Source organism: Sciurus vulgaris (genome assembly GCF_902686455.1).
Source record: "Sciurus vulgaris genome assembly, chromosome: 11".
Taxonomy (NCBI): Eukaryota; Metazoa; Chordata; class Mammalia; order Rodentia; family Sciuridae; genus Sciurus; species Sciurus vulgaris.
The window spans coordinates 84,066,949-84,088,713 of record NC_136472.1 but is presented as its reverse complement, the minus strand read 5'-3'; the positions used below and the strand labels follow the sequence as shown (position 1 = coordinate 84,088,713).

Genomic DNA, 21,765 nt, shown 5'->3' with positions numbered 1-21,765 from the left:
ATTTGAGGTGATAGATGTGCTAATTATCTTGATTGGATCATAGCACAATGTATACACATGTATTAAAGCAGCACATTGGACCCCTTAAATATGCAGTTATTATGTATCCAAAAAAATAGGAAAAATTCAAACCAATAACCTGAACTTTCATTCTAAGAAATTAGGAAAGGAAGAACAAAACAAATCTAAAGCAAGCAGAAGTAAGCAGATAAAAAAGATTTGAGCAGAAAAAAGAGAAATGGAGAATGGAAAAATAACAGAAAAATCAATACACCAGAAGCTAGTTCTTTGAAATGGTCAACCAACTTAACAGATGTTTAGGTAAAGTGACCATTTAGGTGAAATGGCAAAGAGAGAAGATTCAAGTTATTAAAACTAGGAATGAAAAGGGGAACATTACTAACAGCCTTCCCAAAATAAAAAGGAATGGTATGAGCAAGCTTATGCCAACAGATTAAATAACCTGGATGAAACTGACAAATTTCTAGAATGTCAAATTACTGAATCCAACTCAGGAAGAAATAAAGTCTGCATCTACAATGAATAGATTGAATTACTTATCAAAAACTTCCCACGAAGAAAAGTCTAGGACTAGGTGGTTTCACTGGTGAATCTTACCAAGCACTTAAACCTTCTACCAAACATTTAAATCAATACTTCACAAAATCTTATAAGAATAGAAAGGACACCTCTTCACTCACTCTCTGAGGCCAATATTATCCTGATAGCATGCAAAGACTTTATAAATAAAGTTGATAAGAGACCAATGTCTCTTGTAAATATAGAAGCAAAATCCTCAATAAAGTACTATGAAACTGAATCCAGCAACATAAAATTGATTATACTTCACACGCACTCAGCTTTATCTCAGAATGCAAGTTGGTTTCAACACAGCAAATTTAACCAGTGCACTACATCACATTAATAGAATAAAGGCAAAAACCCCACATGATATTCCTGTTGATACTGAAAAAACATTCAGAAAACTAAAACCTTTTCATGATAAAAACCCTGAACCAAGGAGGAACAGGGGAAATGTCCTCAATCTGCTAAAACGGAATCTGTGAAAATCCTATAGTTATCAACGTAATGGGCAAAAGACTGAAAACTTTTCCCCTATCAGCAACGAAACAAGGATGGCTAATCTTACCAGGTCTATTCAACATGTGCTGGAGGTTCTAGCCAGGGAAATTATATAAGAAAAAAAGAAATAAAAATTGTTCAGCTTGAAAAGGAAAAAAGCAAAACTATCTCTTTTCATGAATGACTATCTCATATATAAAACAATTTTTAAGGAATCCACAAAAAATTACCAGAGCTAGTAAATTATTTCAGCAAGTTTGCAGAAGATCAATATATAAGTGTATTTCTACACATTATCAATGAACAATCTGAAAATGAAACTAAGAAAACAATTTCATTTACAATATTATAAAAGTAATTGAAAACTTATACATTAACTTTATAAATTATTATTGATAGGAATTTATAGAACCTTGAATCAGTGGAAAGACATCCTGTGTTCATGGATTAGAAAAGAATATTATTCATGGATTAGAAAATATGGTGATAATCCACAAAATGATCTACAGATTCAATGATCTACAGATTCTAGCTGCCTTTTTATTTCGAAAATGCAACAGCTGATTCTAAAATTTTTATGGAATCACAAAGGACCCCAAGTAGCCAAAGCAAATTTGAAAAGAACAAAGATGGAGGATTCACACTTCCTGACTTCCTTCCTGACAGTTCTTCAGTCTTTTCAACAAATAGTGCTGGGGCAACCAGATATTCACATGTGAATATTGAAACTGAACCTATCTCCCATCTCCCACTGCATTTAAACATTAATTCAGGTTGGGCATGGTGGTATGTATCTGTAGTCTCAGCTATTCACAAGATTGAGGCAGGGGGATCATGAGTTTGAGGTCAGCCTGGGCAACTTATTGAGACCTTTGTCTAAAAGAAAAAAAGGCCACTGAGGAATTCCAAAACAAAATGAAAAAATGAACACATAAGAAAATAAAAAAGTTAATTAAAAAGGATCAAAGACCTAAATGTAAGAGATAATAAAATGAAAGTCTTAGAAGAAAACAAAAATCTTTGTGCTATTGGAGTAGGCAGGTGTTGACTTTCTGAATACGACATCAAAACACAAACAACAGCAGGGTGTGGTGGTGCACACCTGTGTTACTCAGGACACTGAGGCAGAAGGATCACAAGTTCAAGGGCAGCCTTGGCAATTTAGTGAGACCCTATCTCAAAATTTAAAAAATTAAAAAAGGGTTGGGGATGTGGCTTGTTGGATTCAATCCTCAAGACTGCAAAACAAACAAGCAAACAAACCAAAGAACAAAAGAAAGAACATACAATGTGGACTTTATTGATACTAAAAACTGTGTTTCAAAAGGTACTATTAAGAAAGTGAAAAGACAACCTATAGAGTGGAAGAAAGTAGTTGCAAAGTATATACATGATGTGGATCCATATCTAGATCTAGAATATATGAAGAACTTGTACATCTTAACAAAAAGACAAATGAAGACAAATAATCCAATTGAAAAATCAAATGATTTGAATAGACATTCCTTCAAAGAGTTACAAATAAAAATAAGCATTTGAAAACACGTTCAGCCTTACTAGTCAGTAGAGGTGGTAGCAGTTTTTCATAGTTCTTTGTCTAAATTACATCACCTTCTTTTATATTTGTCCTGCAGGGGTTCAGATCCTGGGAAACAGAATGGAGACCTTGGCAGGTGAAGGAAGATGTGAGGTATTGTTGGGATATGGACATGCTTTATTCAGAAGTGGCTGCATCCCCCTGAATCTTTCCATAAGCCTTTTCTATGTGCAGGCCAAACAAAGAAGGCACAGGGCCAACAGGTTACATAAGTGAGTGCATGCTCACAAGCAGATATTTATGACTTTGAGTATATATGCTGAATCAGGGTGTTTATGACTTTGACTGCATATTAAAACCTAGCTGGCTGGAAGTTTTGGTGACAGAGCCTAACTTGGGCCTGCCTCACACTACACCCCTGTAGGGTTCTTTTCCATACAATCTGTGCAATTGATATCTTCTGCAATGATTCCTCAGTGAGCAGGGCAGAACCCTCTATCCACAGGCCATGATAGCAGTGCAAGCTGCAGCAACATACAACCAGAGGACAAGCCCCATCATCTGGGATTACTAGACACCATCACCAGTTTCATCCTATATTGAAGTGACGATGAAAGTTCTTCTCAGCTGTGTTCAGTGTCACGGGACATAGACTGGATTTACCAGGGTAGTCTGGCAGCAGAACTCTCAGGCACTTTGGTGTCTACCCAGCTGTCTGAGGTGTTTTCTACTCTGGCGTAGGTGATTGCTCAGTCCATGATGGAACTGGCAGAGGATGCTCTTACAGACAAAAGGACAAAGCAGTTACAGGCATTATAAAGGTAAATCACGTCTACCTGGGAGAATGAATGACAGCTTTGAGTCCCAGGAAAAGCACTGTCGCCATCTGCAGTGACTTCCCTGGGTAGTGATACCACACCCCTACAGCTTGGGCCTGTATTTTGGCAGGTTCTGTGTGTACCAGCATGGGGGTACATAATTGGCCAAAGGGAAATGACAAAAATGCCCCTGATCACTCTTTATTGTGATGGGCTGGCCATACAAGGTCATTAACACTGTTAGGGTGTGAGTTGTAGTAGGTTGATTTGCTTGGCCACTGGGCCAGGCAAACAGGCTTGTGGCTGTACCTACCACAGTCAAGGCACACATAGATGTATCAATTGGTGTTAAGGCACATGTGGTAGAGGATTGATGTAGTGAACCAGCCATTGTGTCAAGGGGACACATCTGTGCATTACCAAATCCGTGACCCCAAGACAGTGAGGATGAGGACAATCCTGAGCACAAATCACACGTACCTGACTGGCATCTAATAGAGCACTCCCAGTTAAAGGTAGACTCCATTAATTGACTATATTCTTTGTGGTTTTCACATCTGCATGCTGTAGGCAGCAATGCAACCAAGCTGCCAGCTTGGTGGGAGGTGCCCATTCCAACCACCTCACCCTAGCTAAAGCATCTGCTTCATCATTCCCTGGGCTAGTCAGGGGAGCATGGCCAGGTATTGTCCCTAGTGGTCTAGCTCACAGGGCTCTTGCCACAGAACTTGCCCCCAGTGCACAGCACAGCTGTCAGTACATATCACCATGGGAGATACTTCATTTGCTATCACCGTCCAGATGATGTGTAGTTTAGTTCACTGGCTACTTTGTCCTGTAGTAGTATCAAACCAGACAGTGTTTGTCTCTGACTCTATGGCCACTACCATCCACACAGGCAGTTGATCATGGCTGGAGCCATCAAGTGAACCAAGCACTGAACAGTATTATGACTTACCTCCAAGGTATGGGCTTTTTTTCTGGTTCAGGAGGCCCTCGTATCTCCTGAAGTCTCTTGTCCCTGCCAGTTCCTGGCACACCTGGGCTCTCTTTGCTTTTCTAAGTGCCTCCATGGTGTTGACTGTTTTGCAACCTCCATTGTAGGGACAGGGGCTAACCTCTCCATTTTTAGGGCACTACACATAATGCTATCCACCCCTGAATCTCACAGAACTAACAACAAAGTAGCCAGGGTCTCTCCTGTCTTCTATCAACTCTGATTGACAGGTGAACTTGGTTACCTGGGCAGGCCTTGCTGGGTGCCCACTAGAGTCATCTACTGCTGTTGTTTCATTTTCTGCATTACCACTGGCCAGGCTTGTAGGTATTATCTCCCTCCTTTTTCTTCTCTGATCTGATTAGCAGTATGGGGGAGGCCTAGGGGTAATTTTCAAGGTATGGAGATCCTCCTCTATACCTCCACATCTCCTCTATACTGTACTCTGATTTCCAAGGCCTTTTCCTTATCTTGCAACGCCCTCATCTTGGCAGTCTCTTGTAAAGCTGCATCCGTTTCTGCCCAGAGTTGTAAGAAACACCATTTGACGGCCCCAGCGGCTGCATGTGCATGGCTCTTCAGGCCATTTCTCCATCCCATCTGCACTGCCACTGCCACTTTTCTCCTTGGCCACAGACCAGAGCCTGGGCTCCACTATTTCACTTACAGTCTGTCCTGCTGGGTCCATATTCACCTACAGGGCAACCAGAAAGATTCAATCCACTTGTCCTGTTGCCTTCCAAGTGGCACCATCTTATAGGTGGGAACCAGCAGCTTGTGAAGCCTTCTCTGTGCTCAGGGTGAACCCATCCACCATATTCTAACTCTCCAAGGAAGTCCATGCTAGTAGGACCATGACAATCAAGTGCTATATGCTGCTCAGTGGCCACATACCACCTTCTCCACTGTCCGCCACATCTGCCATGGCTAGGGCTTCTCTCATCTGCGTGGTATCTTGCTGACTACACCAATTGTTCTGCAAGGGTTCAGACCCTGGGAAACAGATTGGGGATCCTTGCAGGTAAAGGAAGATGTGAGGTGCAGTTGGGGTAGTAGACACACTTTATTTGGAGGTGGCCCCATGGACTCATAGACCTTTTTATGTGCAGGTCAAAGAAGGCACAGTGCCAACAGATTACATAAGTGAGTGCACGCTCACAGCAGATATTTATGACCTTGAGTACATATGCTGAATCAGGGTGTTTATGACCTTACTACATACTAAAGCCTAATTGGCCAGAAGTCTCAGAGACAGAGCCTAACTATAGCCATCTTGGGCCTGCCCCACAATACTTTTCCAATCTTCCAGTGATTTTGTAATCTAAAACTGTATACTTTAACAATTTTCTTGATGAAATATTGAAAGTGTTTTTTTTTTTTTTTTTTTTTGTCCTTCTTCTGGATTTAACACTGACTGAAACAACATATGAAGCCAAAAATTTTCAGAGAATACTTTGGCATAGAGAAGACTGAATAGAAATATGATCACAAAAATTCTGTGTTTAAAATGAATCTTAAGACTTTGCACAGGTAAAGTATAAGAACTTTTGAGATGGACATACAGAAGGGGATCAGAAGAACTGGAATTATGTAAAGACAAGGGAAGGGTGCCCCCACTGGATCTGACAGAATGTGGACCTCTGATAAAAGGCTGGGAGTTCAGGGATTACAGAGAAGTCATTGCCATTGTCCTTGACCCCAAGGAGCTCATAGTGGAGGGGACAGCCTTGAACATAGACAATAGAGCACAATGGATACAGTCGTAATAGAGGATTGAGTGAAGCCTTGTGAGAGCTAGTAACCCGTTTTGCACATTGCCCAACTCAGCCTGATTGCAGTTGCCACAGTGAGCCCAATGTGGCATGAGAAGCCCTGCTTATTCAGGTGGCTAATATAACTTGTTTGGCAGGGCTCAGTCAGGCAGGCAGAAGGGAGGTTATAAAACTGATTGTTTTTTTAATGGTACCAGGAATTGAACCCAGGGGCACATAACCAGTGAGCCACATCCCCAGCCCTTTTTTTAATTTTTAATTTTGAGATAGATAGAGTCTTGCTAAGTTGCTGAGGATCTCAGTAATTTGCTGAGGCTGGCTTTGAACTTGCAATCTTCCAGCCTCATCCTCCTGAGCCACTTGGATTATAGGCCTGTGCCACTATGCCTGGCACAACTGAGTCCTATAATGGAGACTGAGTTGATGTTGGTAATAAGTCTGAAGCATGTGTTCCAAATTCCACTGCCTCCAAAAAAAAGTTTTCCTTCTATTTAGGAGCCCACTCTTCCCCCTTCATATTCTCCCTCTTTTCCTCCCTCCTTTGCTTTCTTCCTTTAAATTCAGTATGCATTACCACCAACTACGCAGTCAAGTTTTCCATATTTAGGAAAATTACAGGGATCATCACATCTGGAATATAATGGATAAGGCTGATCTGGGAAAAGCACCTTTGTGATTATGGTATCTCCCTGAGGTGTTTCCTTTTTATTTTAATTGATATTTTTATAAATTAATCTTTTAATTTTTATTTGATCATTTTGCAAGGGCCCATAGTTTGCTTTTAATGGATCTCACATTGCCTTTTTCTCCCCTGCCTTTCAAACATTAACACACATAAGAATCACTGGTGATCTTGTTAAACTGTAAATTCTAATTCAGAAGGCCTGGGTAGGGCCTATGAGTCTACATTTCCAATAAGTTCCCAGGCTATACCCATTCTGGTGGTCCATGGGTCATACTTTGCTCTTAGCAGGAAAGGACCCCCATCTTTAATATTTTGATGTTTAGCAAGTGCTTTTGTACCTACTATTTAGCTGACACTGAAAATACCCCTGTCAGTTAGGCAAAGTGGTTATTACTGTTCTCATTATAACAGAGGAGTCAACTGAAGGACATACTGGCTAGCCAGAGGAAACTAGGAAAGTCCCTACCTGGAATTCAGCCTCAGACACTCTAACTCCTTCATAGCAGATATGGGACTCCCTTCATTGACCATGACATTTCTGATGACAAGAACTATCCCTTGATCATCACCGGGTCCCCAGCAGTTTCTAGTGTAGTGTTTGGTAAACATCTGATGAGGGTTTAACGCCAAAGTTTCTTTTTCATATCCCAATAGCTGCTATGCAATGTTCTGATTGCTTTCTTTTTACTTATTCTAGTCCTCACACTAACTCAGGTAGAGTATTTGCATTATACAATGGGCAAACTAAGACTTAGAGTAAAAAGTTACTGGTATGAGACTACTAGATATATTTTTTTGTAGAGTAGACTTTAAATTCGTTTGCCATATGCTTAGAGTCTCACATCATACAGTACAGAAATACATTTCAATCAACAATTTCTTTATTGCTGACATCTAGGTTGTCAAAAATCATTAGAGACTTGATCATGAGAAAGATAGTTGATCTGCCCAAGATCTTGGAAGATATAAAGGATTGATCTCATATCCTGTTTGCACACCCGTCCAGCGGTTGCAACCTGTCGCCACAGCTTTATGGCAAATGACAGAGAATAATTTATGGAGTTGGAAGTCTCTGTCTATAAAGAAAATAAACTTGTTCTGATGTTCCTGCCATGTTGTTGCAGTTGTTTAAATTTTTAATCAAAGACTTAGTCAAAAAATTGTGCAGAAAAGTGTCGCATTAGTGCTCTCAAGGATGGTTTGAATAGATGTTTGGAAAAGAACTATATGCCATGGGTTCATAAACATTTGAGTTTGTATTTTGCAAAAGAGACAGTATTCCTTGCAGAAAAGTGTCCTCAAGTGACATTGAGAGACAGGAGGAGTTTTTAAAAACTTTGTCATTAGCTTGATCAATGAATTAGTGTGTCACTTGAAAAACATGCCTATAAAATCTTTCACATCAAAAGGACGTCTTTAAATGTAGGTGGCTTATGACTGCTTTGATCAATAGGACACAGAAGTGAGGCTGTATGACTTCTGAGGCTGTTATAAAAGACCATGAAGTTTCTGCTTTGATTACAGAAACTATCTTGCTTGGGGTCCTAAGTCAGCATGTAAAATGTCCAACTACCCTGAGATAGCCATGTTATGAAGAATTCCAAGCAACATGGAGAAGACTTATGTAGGCATTCTATTCTGCCTGAAAGTCTCAGTTGAGCCCAACCTTTAAATTGTTTCAACCCAGACTCCAGGTACATGAGCAAAGAAGTCATCAGATGATTCAGTCCCTCAGCCACTTGTGTTATCCTTTGCTATTTGCATCCCAGATGAGACCTCAGACATTGTGGAGCAGAGATAAGCCATTTCCCTCATAATCTATCATAGTTCATGACCCACAGAATCCACAAATATTATATAATGGTTTTTATTTTACACTACAATGTTGGGGGTCATGTGTTATTACATCAATAGATAACCATGGAAATCAATCAGATCTCACTGAGTTGCAAGTGATAAAGGCAAAACATGATCTAGCATAGGAATAAGAGAAATCTACAGGAAGATGTAATGGAAGGCAAACTGGAAAAAGTACTGTGGCAGCCATGAGGATGTGCCTCACAGGTCTCCAGCTGTGAAAGTGCAATTGGCCTCTGGTCCCAGCTGCTGCACTCAGGTCCATCACTGTGTTCTCACTACTTAGTGGCATCACATTTAGCAAATAAAAACACAGGATGCACATGCAATAATTAAGAGTTATTTATACTAAAAATTGTTATCTGAAATTCACAGTCAAATCTAACTGGGCATCCCACAACCCAGTCTAGCAACCCTATATGAGCTGCTCCCAGCCAATGAGTAGATGTGGCAGGATTCTATGAGGAACCAGTCTTTGGGACCATAGCACTCCCACGATGGATGACTTTGGCTAGTGGAGTCTCCATTGGACTGGCTGAACTTCCTTAGAACTGCAAGACTAAGGAACTTCCTTAGAACCAAGACTCTTACACCCAAACTTCCCTTTCTTTTCACAGACCATCAACTTGGTTTGCTCTCCAAGCCTTCTGTGGCTCCCTCTACTTTTTACCTCAAAGGCATTTTCTCATAAGACTTGGAATAACACAGGAATCCCATGTGAATGGCATGATGTTGAATAACCAAATTATATAAATTATAGGGAAAAACTATGATGAGTGTGAGGGACTCAAATGCTTTCAAGTCTCTCACCATTTCTTTTTTCTGCTTTTCTTTTTTCCAATCTAGAGCAGAGAAATGACTATGGACTCCTTCAATTAGCAATGACAATAAAAGCAAGAAAACATATGAAACAGAAAACTGTTGTCAGCATTAAACAATTGAAATCGCAAGCCTGTAAGTCTTAATAGAACAGGAACTCACTAAGGGAGTTGGGAAAATGAGCCTAAACAGAGAACAGAAGACTCATGGAGTGGAAGAAACAAATAATGGATTTGGAGCTGCCGAGGTGGCTGGAATTATGTGGCAGGATACTGGAGAAGAGGATGCTGCTCAACAAAGGGGCTTCAGAAATATGCACAAAGGACCTCCTGGATCTTTGACTGAATGCTATGCTACAAATGCAGGATGAACCTTCACAAGGCCTGGCTGAGAAGAATCACCCAGGAACAGAACTATGCAAAGATTCCAGAGGTCACATAGTGCTTGGAGGTTGGAGTTCCAAGCATTCAGAGGGAAGTGTCCTTGTACTGTATAGAGGGTAAAGAGGGGTGGGAGGGGTAGGGGGAAGGGAAAAAATAACAGAATGAATCAAACAACATTACTCTATGTAAATTTATGATTACACAAATGGTATGCCTTTACGCCATGTACAAACAGAGAAACAACATGTATCCCATTTGTTTACAATTAAAAAAAAAATAAATCTTAGGTTGGATGAAAAAAAAAAAAAGAAAACTCAGAGAATCTACCATAGAAATGAAAAGTTTTACCCCATTTATGTACAATGAATCAAAATGCAGTCTGTAAAAATAAAAAATTTAAATAAAAGAAAGAAAAAAAATCAGAGAATCTAGCTAAGACACAAAATCACAATGTAGGATTAGCAATCATGACTTGAAATAAAGGCAATTCTAGACCTACTCTAACAAAACATAAACCAAACCCCAACAGAATCAAGGTGATCTCCTGGTAATTTAACTCTGCTAAAATAAAATCCCACACTCTTTTTTTCTACATTTTTTATTGATACATTATAGTGGTACATAATGGTAGCATTTGTTGTTACATATTTATACTTGTATACGATTTAATAATATAATTTCACTGATATCAGTTCCAAGCATGTCCTCCTTCCTCCCTACCTCCCGTCCCTTGGTCCCTTTCCTCTACTGATCTCCCTTTGATTTTCATGGAAATTCCACATATTTTAAAGAAAAATATAATGTCTAATTATAAATTACTCAATATGAATAAAACTAGAGAGTGATTCATCACCAGAAGAAAAACTGTCAATAGAAATAGTCTCAGAGAAGACATGAACACTGGAATTAACAGACAATGACTCTGAAACTATGGTCATAATTAAGTTTAAGGACTTAAAGGAAAAGATTGACATAATGATTGAAGAGAGGAAGGACTTCAGCAAAGAAGTTAAAACTATAAAAACCAAATAGAATTCTAGAACTGAAAAATGTAACACTGAAATGAAAAATGTAGTGGGGAGTTTTAGAGAAGACTGTACACAACAGAAAAGAGGAGCAATGTACTTGAAGACAAGTCAAAAGAAACTTTAAAAATTGAGGCATAAATAAATACTATAAATAAGAAGAGTCTTATAAACCTGCAGCACAATATAAAATGGTATAATGTATACGTGTGTACTCTTGCATCAACTGGGGTCTTTGAAGAACATGAGAGATTGAAAAACAATTTTGAAAAAATAATGGCCATAATTATCTAAATTTGATAAAAAGTAAATGTCACAACCCACGTGTGACTTTTTTTCTGACTTCTTAATATTTTTCCTCTGCCTGTCCTAACTCACCTTCCTCCCTAATAAAAAGAGAAGAGATTAAAGCTATTTGGGGATCAATGAGACACATTTATGAAGAACCCAGGGGACTAAATATAGTATAAACCCTTATTTCTATCCAGACCTCATATTCATGGAAGAAGGATGTTGGAATTTTCACTTTTAATTCATGGAATCCTTGAGTAGACTATGGTTTGAGGGAGATATCCCCACAAAAGCTCATGTGTGAGACAATGCAAGAAGCTTTAGAGGAGAAGTGATTGGGTGATGAGAACCTTAAACCCAATCAGTGAATTAATCCCCTGATGGGGTTAATTGAGTGGTAACTGAAAGTGGGTAGGGTGTAGCTGGAGGAGGTGGGTCCCTGGGGCAGTGCCTCTGGGGTATATATTTTGTATCTGGTGAGTGGAGTCTCTGCTTTCTGATTATCGTGTGCGCTGCTTGCCTCCTCCCAACTCTTCTGCCATGATGTTCTACCTCACCTCAAGCCCGGAGGAATGGAGCTGGTCTTCTATGGTTTGAGATGTCTGAAACCATGAGCCCCCAAATAAACTTTTCCTCCTCTAAAATTGTTCTGGGTCAGGTCTTTTGGTCACAGTAGCAAAAAAAAGCTGACGAAAACATAGAGTAACTGGTATCCTGCTTCCATTTGGTATTCTTGGAGATGGCAGCCTGGCATATAAACTCCTGACACAGAACATGGGGTAGAGATTGTCAGATGGGCCATGGGATTAGGGAGACAACTGAGACATATGAACTCCCTAGAGTTCCCCAAGATCCTGGAGTGGTACAGATAAGCACTCAAATCTCCCTGCGCCCTCTGTTCTCTTCAAAAGCTGAAAGAGCTGGGTAGCAGCATGGGCACCAAATAAAAGCAGGCCAATCAAGTCATTGTTGGCTCAACTGATGCCCATTTGGAAGGACAGTAACACTTGAGAAAACTTGTTCCCTTTAGTGGTTGCCAGCAAAGAATACAGATCAACTGTCTAGTACCAGATCCCCTTCACAAAGCCTGTAGGATTACAGCAGACTCATAATAACTTAGGTGTAGCCCTGGGGGAAAAGGGAAGATGAAACTACTGAATTTGAAAATTTCAATCTGAAAGTAAAATTTCAATCACTAACTTTGAATTTCCTTAAGTCACTGGATTAAATTTTCTATCATCAGGTAGCTGGGGGCAATAGTCACAGAAAAATGCCATTATATTTCTACATACCTGTTTTTGACTCAAATAATCCTCTGCCTAAATACATGAACATAATTATAATGAAGTAAATCTGATGATGAATTTGGTCACAGTTTTGATACTACATAGATGTTTGACTCCTGGACAGTGAGAATTTTTCTAGTCCTCAGTAAAACATGAATTTTAAGGTCCCTTTCAGTTAAATTTTAAAAGATACAGCTGCAACATGCTTTCTTTGGTGTCATCTAGTTATCAAGCCACTGCTAAAACTTCAGACTTCAGAATCTATACAGTATAATCTATCTACTCAAACACCTCCTTCCATTACTCACATATTAATGAGTAACTATGTTACTCTAAGAAAGAAGTGAGTGAAGTTGACACAGGTGAGATAATTTGGAAAAGGCTTTTAGCTCTTGGTGGGGTTTTCCCCTTTTGTTGAAAATCCATCATCTTTGCAGAGCCAGGGCACAGATGGCCTGATAGAGGGTCTGGGATGCTATTTCCAGCCAAGCCTGCCCTCTGCTGGTCAGAAAGAGCTGGTTAGGTTGTTTCACCCTCTGTGAAAACAACTTGGAGAAAAGTCATTTGAGTCTTGTGCTTATCATATTTTTTGATCCTTTGATAATACTGCTCTGAAGGGAGAGAGAGATGGCAGGGAGGGAGGGAAGGAAAGTAGAAACTTTAGTAGCAAAACTTTTTCCTTTACCCAGTGTTGAAGAAAAGAGCCCAGAGTCAGAGGACTAGGGTCTGACCTGGTTCTGCAGCAATTTATTAGCTGAGTGGTTTTGAACAAGTCAGTTAACCTTCATGAGCACTGTTTGCTCATTAATTCAGTATTCAATATTGATCTAAGACTTAACTGTTCCAAACTCTGTGCTCTGACAGAAAACAAAGACACAAAAAGATATGTGGCCTTCACAGTCATATTGCTCAAAATCTAGTGCTCTCACACAGGGTTTATTTCAGTGGCTAACCTGCAAGGTGCGGAGAACATATCTGGGAGATTCCTAGACCCCACCTCTGAGACATTTGAGATTCGTGGTAGCGAGCACTGTAACACTATGATACATTGGGCAGATAAACCTTCTTTGAGACGGTTGGAGAACTTGGTCCAGCTGTCATTTAACTACTTTGAACCTTTCTCCACTTCCCTAAACACACTTTGTCCTTGGTTCCCTTGTGGACAATGCCTCCTCCTGTAATCTCACACTTGTTGTGATGTATTTTTTTGTGGTCATTCACTCCTCTCTTTAGGCTGGAAGCAATTTGAAGGCAGGGCCATAAAAGAGACATTTATAGCTGTATCCCCTGCTCCTTCTACAGTGTCTAGTCCTTTAGTAAGGGGCTCAGGTGATGTTTGAGGAAGGAATGAATATATGTGAATATATAAAAAAAACAGGAAATGGCTTCTTTGAACTCCATGTATTATGGCTGGTGTTTTCTAGATGTAGCACTAATCTCTGGTCCCACCATAGTACTTTAATCCCCTTTTCTGCAACATCTGCCATTTATTGAATGTTTACTACATGCCAGGTAATATTATGTCAGATCTGATATGTTAGTTTCTCTACTTTTCTTCTCACAATAATAATTTTCTGTGGCTGATACCATGCCTGGTGTTGGTTCCACATGAATTTCAGAGCAATTTTAAAAAATTGTCCAAAGCCTCAGAGTTGAGAAGTGACAGAAAGAGATTGTCATCCAGGTGCTCTAACTCTTAAAGTCTTTTGCTTCCCTCTATACAGCTGCCTTTCTGGGGCTCTAAGATCTGACCCAATCCAAAGAGCTGGCCAACGCTGCCATTTCTCCAGCAGCACAGACGTGGCAGGCCACAAGGAAGCCCAGGGCATGCAAAGACCTCAAACCAGATATTGCTCAAGGGCACTTGCTTGGCTACCCTAGGTAAGTGGAGGGCTGGGATACAGTTTTGGTAATATCTGGGAAGGCTGTAATAAGATCGTGAGCATCAGGGCCTGTGAGGCTAGATGCTTCCTGATGCTATCTTCAGTCAATCCTTCTTATGTGAATTGCTGTGTATTCCCCTCATTCTTCCCACAGCATTTATCACCCCCTTTCTATGCCCTCAACCAGTGCACCCTCCCTCATCCATGCTTGCTGTGGGTCAGCCAGCATTCACATGGACCCTGAAGGACAAGAAGGACAATTTTTTGCCTTCTCTCTCAAGGAAGCTACCTTGAATTGTCAGTGGCTCTTCTGTTCTGCTTAGCTCACAAGGAGCACTGAGACTTTGTCCTTCACCCTCAGAACCATCCTGAGGGTCTCTTGGGGTCCTTATCCACAGTCCTTACCCATGGTCCCCTTAGATCTCAAGCCTCTGCTCAGCCTTCCATTCCCTCTGCCCCCTAGGCCCCACTCACCCTGACTTTGACCTTTGCTGGAGTTATCATTCATCATATACTGTGTAATTGCAGGGTGATCCCTGAAGGGAAGGAGGGACTGAGGTGAACAGCCTCTTGGCCTAGCTCCGCAGGGTCCTACAGACATGGCCTCTGCTTTATTCTGTTCCTCAAACTGCATTGCAGAAGGCTCACTTGTGCTCTCCTGGGGTGGGTGTTCTGGTGTGCTTTCAGAAGGGGGATGGTTATGTGCTATGCCCTGTAAAAGAGTTGGGGGAGGGCTGGGCTCAGTGGTAGAGTACTTGCCTAGCTTGTGTGAGGCCCTCAGTTTGATCCGCAGCACCACATATAAATAAATAAAATGTAGGTATTGTGTCCGTCTACAACCAAAAAATTTTAAAAAATAAGAGTTGGGAGAAATGGAGGCATTCTGCCATCCACTTACTGAAACTCCCCTTGGTATAAACCCTCTATAGAAATTGAGAAGTCAAGGTCCTGTCCTCATGATACTGTTCCTGAGACTCAAGTGGCCTCATGCAGGAGTTGTAAATCATGATTCCCATGGAAATCAATGCTAACAGAGTCTGAGTTTCAGGTGTGGGGCATTGTGGAGCTCAGAGGAAGGACAGGATCATTTTGAGAGTGAGCTTGGGGAGGCTTTGTGGAGAAGTCCTGGTGTCAGGTCTTTGAGGACAAAGATGATTATATCACAGAGAAGCTGTGGCTGTGGAGAAGAGCCCTCCAGGTGGTGATAACAAAGGCATAGAAACTCACTACTGCACATGAAAATATTTCTGCTCTGGGATGAAGGTAGATTAGATTTTCTGGCTCTGTTTCTACCACTCACTGTTGTACTGAGTCTCTTCCGGAATGCAATGCAGTGCCTCTCACATAGGAAGTGCTTAATTTGGTTGAGTTAAAAAGCTTAAAAATGTGCAGAGAATCCTCTATGTAGTTCTGTGAGTCAGCTCTCTCCTACTTCCATTCTGTTCCTCCATGCACCATCCCCTACTCCTGCACCCTACTGTTCTCAGTGACCATGACTTCCCACCCTGTACTCAAAGCATTGTGGTTGCTTCCCTCACATTCCCCTGTCATGTGCTTCTCTGGGGTGGTGGTGGCCATAACATTGGTTTATAACTCTAGGGTTGTACAGCACAATCCTGTTGGAGACATAGGATAATTTGCCATTTTGAGATGGTGATCCCACCCCTGTGTGGCCCTAATTTTAAATGCAAGAGAAATACATAGAAAAAAAATGTCAGGTTGGTTCTCAATCTTTGAAACATCCCAGTCCAATTTAAATCCAGGAGAATGTGCAAGAGGTGAGGAGATTAAGTTTCCTTCCTGTGCCAGCAACATGGGCATTACTCCCAGACATCCCCATCTGTATAATGGAAGAAGTGATGATTGATGACCCATTTCCCAGGCATAGCCATGTTTATTTAAACCCATGTGGACTTCTGTGAGAAGCATTTGTAACCTTAATTCAAAGGACTGTGTGAAAGCTGTTGGCTTTTCCCATTTGTTCCATGCATGGAAAATCAATTTTCAATCAGCCATCCTCTCGGCCTGGCCTTGCTGTTTCCACTGAGCATGAGAATAATTTGGCAGTATTAGGTGGACAGAAGGAGGCACCTGAGCTCTTGGCACTGTCCATGGAGTTCTTAGGGGAAGCAAAGTCAGGAATTGGCCACCAGAGTAGAAACTGCCAACAAGAAGATGAGTATAGACTTGCTAACTGATGACCCAAGAGAATCTGAACTTGGTAAAATAGCTCACCACTCCTTCCTGCTGCTCCACCTGCCTGTCCTCTGGCTAAGAAGGCTGCAGCTGGCATTCCTAGCCGAGACCCAGCAGGGATCCATTCTGCCTTGGAGCATTTACAGTTAGAATTTCCATCACTACACTCATAGAACCTGCGTAAGCAACATCAGAATGCCAGTGATGATAGCTTCTCATTTATTAAGTATACACCAGGCACTTTCCATGTATTGTCTTCTACTCATATAATAACCTTAGTCATACAATAATCATTCCCACAAGAGGACCCTGAAACTCAGAGAAATTAAGTAGGTAAGCAACTTGTCCAAGACCACAGTAAGTGATGGCAATGAGAATGGAATCTCACATCTGCCTGGCTGAATAGCCTGTGGCTTCTGCCCAGTTCTCCATAGACCTGAGGGCCAGAACCAGGATGAATTTCCCACTGAGCTTCTGCTACTTCTGTGTGGCAGATAGAACAAGTCTCTGCCCACTCCTACCACTACCAAAGATGGTCACATCCTAGTACCTGGAACCTGGCACTACATACCTTACCTGATAAAGGAACTTTGCAGATATAATTAATGTTGAGGATCTTGAGATGGTGAAGTGGTCCTGGATTATGTGGATGGAACCAAGACTAATCTCCTCACAGACTCTTTATAAAAGAAGGTCACAGTAAGAGAAGGTGACATGGTGAAGGAAGCAGAACGAGTGAGAGACAGTAGAAGATGCTCCAGTTCTGGTTTTGAAGATGAACAGATCCACACCTTGATTTTAGTCTGAAAGATCCACTTTGGGATTTGTGACCTGCAGCACTGCAAGATAATAAATTTGTGTTGTATAAGCCACTAAGTTTATAATAATTTTTACAGAGATCATAGGAAAATAATCCATCCTGGAAAATACTAATTGTCAGGTACATTGTACAGGTTTATTTAAGGTCACTGCTGTGCAGGTGCCACCATAAGGCAGCCCCAGAAAGACTGTGTCGCTGGGCAGACATGGTGGCACTACTGGGTGTGCTTCTCAAGCTTGACTGCATGGCAGCTTCTCTGAGTTATGGCTTCAGCCCCTCTGCTCTTCAGTTTCTAGCACCCTCCAGGTGTTAGACTTGGCTTCCTCCCATGACCCTGCTTCTCCCATCGAGGAGTGAGCTTGCTGCAGCTGTCTGGTTTCCAGCACTGGCTCTGCCATTTCCTGTCTTTCACCTTTGCCGGGTCCTGTGTCAGGCCAAGATCACCAGCCTTTGGAGGGAAAAACCAAGTTAAAATAATCACCGTCACAGGCTATGTGGTATGCGTAATGGCTATAGTCACAGACTCAAGGCCAGTTTCTTAATGTCTCAGCCTTGGTGATCTCATCTGTAAAATGAGGATAGGAACACATACCTCATGGAGTTTTTAGTGGGGGAAATTTAGATGATTTATGCAGAATACACTGTATAGTGTAAGGCATAACATCAAGTCCCTGTAAATGACAGCTATTATTGTTATTATTATGCATTTTAAATATGAGTCATAGACATGGCTTCCAGAGTGATTTCAGGTTTAATAGCTATGCAGGTATTTGGAAGAAGGCCTTTTTTTGTGCCAGACATTGTGCTTCAATACAGAATCACATAATTACAATGTAGGCTTGCTCTACAATACAGAACTAAATTTGGATTTCCGTTTTACCCATAAACTTGTGGCTTTATTTTTCTTCTTTCTATGTTAATTATTAGGAAGTCATCACTTTAAAAATGTTTTGGGGAGATTGCTAAAGAATTTGAAGTCTATGAAAGGATTTTATGGAAAACAGGTCTAGGAGTATCTGTTAGAGAAAAGAGAATGGATTTAGTGTTAGGGAAATTTGAGCTGCTGTTGGACTCCAGATTCCAAAGGTTAGGATTCTGCCATATGAGAAATGTCCCTGTGACTCCAAATAAGTATTCTGAACTCCCCAGAGCCCCCTTTTCTGAGGAGTGCATGTAGTAGTCTGAGTTACTTGGATGCATTCAAGTTCCTGGTCCCTGGCTCTGACTTGAGGACAACTGATCAGGGAAGCCTCCCCTGGGCGATTCAGAGCATTTGTTGCATTTTCTATACCCTGCTGGAGTTTTATTTATGAGGGCATTGGGATGTTTGAAACTGAGGTTCTTTCTTTAAAGAGCTCTTGATCTAGAGAGAAAAGGGTTATATGAATGCAGGAGATTTAATAACATCAAAAGAAGCATCACAAGGCAGAAGTTATATTCTTACCAACATTCATTGCTTTCTATAGGGACTAACATTTAATGAACCTTCACCATGTGCCTGACAGTTTAACCCTATTATCTGTTTAACTCTCACATTCACCTAGTGAGAGCGCTAGGATCTGGGACCAGGTTGTCTGATTTCCAAGTCTGTGCTTACACTATATTTCAGCTACTAGGATTAAGTGTGAATAAATGGAACAAAGAATGTGTGCATTGGAGAAGCAACAGAGAGCTGTGGGCTGGAGACATCAGTGAAGGCTTCCGGAGCACATAATTCCCAATCAACCTGGAAGGATGGCTACAATTCAGGCAGATGGAGAGGAAGATAATGAGGAAAGGCAAGAATAAGAGCTCTCACGCAGACACTGAGTGTCTGCTGTATTCAAGGCACTGCTATGTGTTTGGATAGAACAATGAACACAACAGATATATACACTTGTCATGGTGGCATTTATATTCTTGAAAGAGAAGAAATAAGTAAATAAATGATATGGCATAATAGAAGGCAGTAAGTTCAATAGAGAAAAAGAAAAATCAGAGAAATATATTGCTTTCCCATGGCCGCTGTAACAAATTATCACAAATTTGGGAGCTTAAAACACCATACCTCTATCCTCTTATATTTTTGGAGTTCAGAAGTCAAAAATAAGTTTTATTCAAGTGAAGTCAAAGTGTGGGTAAGGCTAATTCCTTCTGGAGACTCTCAGAGGAGAACCCATTGTCCCCTTTTCAGCTAGTAGCAGTTTCCTGTATTCCTTGACTCACAGACCCTTCCTCCATCACCGCAGTCTCTGCCTCTGTCACCTGTGTTGTCTTCTCCTCTGATTTCTTGCCTCCCTTTTATAAGAACCCCAGCTCCTGTATCAGGTTCACTAAAGTGTCCCAGGATAATCTCCCCACCTCAAAACTCTTAATCATATCTGTGAAGTCCCTTTTGCTATATAAGGTAGCACTCACAGGTCTAGGAATTAGAATGTGGACCTGTTGTGATAGGGGACACTATTCAGCCTACTACAAGGAGTAAGGGGCATTAAGAACGAAGGAGGGGTAGGGTTGCTCAGGATAGTTCTTTAGGTTGAAATCCCTAAAAACAGCCTGGTACAGAGATCTGGGGACACATGATGTATTTTAGGACAACCCCGCAGAGGAGGGTGTGAAACAGGACAGGAAAAGTTTAAACAAGCAGGGTGTGGTATGGTTACATGTTTTTGTCTTGTCCTGATCCACAGGGAGTGAGTTCTGGAGCATAAACTACACCAAGGATTTCTTTCTTCTTGAGACAAGAGGTCTGCTCCTATTATTTTAAACTTTTTATTTTTTATTTATTTTTTGGGTGCTCTTCCTCTGAACCACATCCCCAGCCCTATTTTGGATTTTATTTCTCACTGAGTTGCTTTAGTGCCTCAATTTTGCTGAGGCTGGCTTTGAACGTGTGATCCTCCTGCCTCAGCCTCCTGAGCCACTGGGATCACAGGTGTGCACCACTGAGCCCAGTCTAACTTTTACTTTTTTGAATTATCTTAAACTTATAGAAAAGTTGCAAGAGCAGTAAGGAAACTCCCACATTCCCTTTATCAGATTAGCCAATTTTTAAATGTCTTCCACATTTTTAACAATTTCTCCCTCCTGCTTCTCACTTCCTTTTTCTCTGTGTATATCTCTCTGCTCTACAAAGCACACACACACACACTCACACACACACACACACACACACACACACACACACACACACACACACACACACAGCTGTTTTCAGAGAGAGAGAGAGAGACAGAGAGAGAAAAAGATCTGGAACCACTGATACCTAGTTTCAAATCAACCTCTAAAGACTTCTTTGTTACCTTCACATCGTATATTTGTATATCCCTTCTTAGGCAGAGAGAATTTGGGGTTCCAACAATATTGAATATTTATATAGTTGCTCAATCATGTAATACACACAATATAGTCTCAGATTTGCTATGCTATTATGAAACCACAAACCTACTAAAAAGAGTTTAAGATACACTTGCAATTATTTCCCTCTAGATAGACCTAGGTTATATAAAGTATTATGCCAAAAATTACTCTGATGAATTTTCTTAAACGTGGCTGTGTTAATCATGTAATACAGTTTGTTTACACTCTGTTTTAGTATTTTCCCTGTTCTTACTGATTTAATTTTATTTTTTAGTATATGTAACATATAAATATGCTTCCAAAATTCAAAATGATATAATAAAAATTTATAATCGGAGAAGTGTCGCTTCTTTCTGGTCTTCTTCACATATCTGCCCTCACTTCCCTGTAGGTAACACTTTGATTTCCAGTTAATGGGTCATATCTACTATTACTTGTCTATTAATTTTTATGAAATGCTGGATATTATAAACATTACATTGTTAAATACTTGCTTTTTGTCTTCCTTTAAACAGTTGATGTGGCAAACAAGTAACTTCTTGACAATCATGGTACTTTTGATAGTTTTTAAGCCTTATCAGAGTGCTTTTAGAATATCCTCCTTTCTGGAGCTACTACTGAGCCATGACCCTTTAATGGGCTCCAATGATACCCCACTGTTCAATGGGATCTTTCCACTCTGGCCAATAGGAATAGGAACTCAAATGTCTCCCAACTCTGTTAGTTGTGGGAATTGTTTGGTTTACAGTTCTTTAGTTGTTTTTTCTTGGCCTCATGGAGTTTTTCCCTACACATGCATATCTTTTTTTTTTTTTTGCGGTGCTGGGTATTGAACCCAGGGCCTTGTGCTTATGAGGCAAGCACACTACCAACTTAGCTATATCCTGAGCCCCACATGCATATCTTATTGTCCATCAATATATTCAAGATCATATACAGATTCCTGGTGCTTTTTCTTGTGATTTTTTTTTCTA

At 40.7% G+C, this 21,765-nt stretch overlaps 1 long non-coding RNA gene across 2 annotated transcripts in view; it reads left to right on the top strand.

Annotated features, from left to right (window-relative positions):
• LOC306640906 overlaps positions 1-21,434 on the top strand; it is a 59,911-nt gene extending 38,477 nt beyond the window's left edge. The window contains exons 3-5 of one of the 2 annotated variants that reach the window (XR_013757944.1): positions 2,718-2,773; positions 14,278-14,434; positions 19,062-21,434. This is a non-coding gene — a long non-coding RNA (uncharacterized lncRNA). Of the gene's footprint in view, positions 1-2,717; positions 2,774-9,595; positions 10,036-14,277; positions 14,435-19,061 lie in introns of those variants that run through there. The other variant, XR_013757945.1, reaches the window with a different exon arrangement.
• Positions 21,435-21,765: the final 331 nt, after the last annotated feature.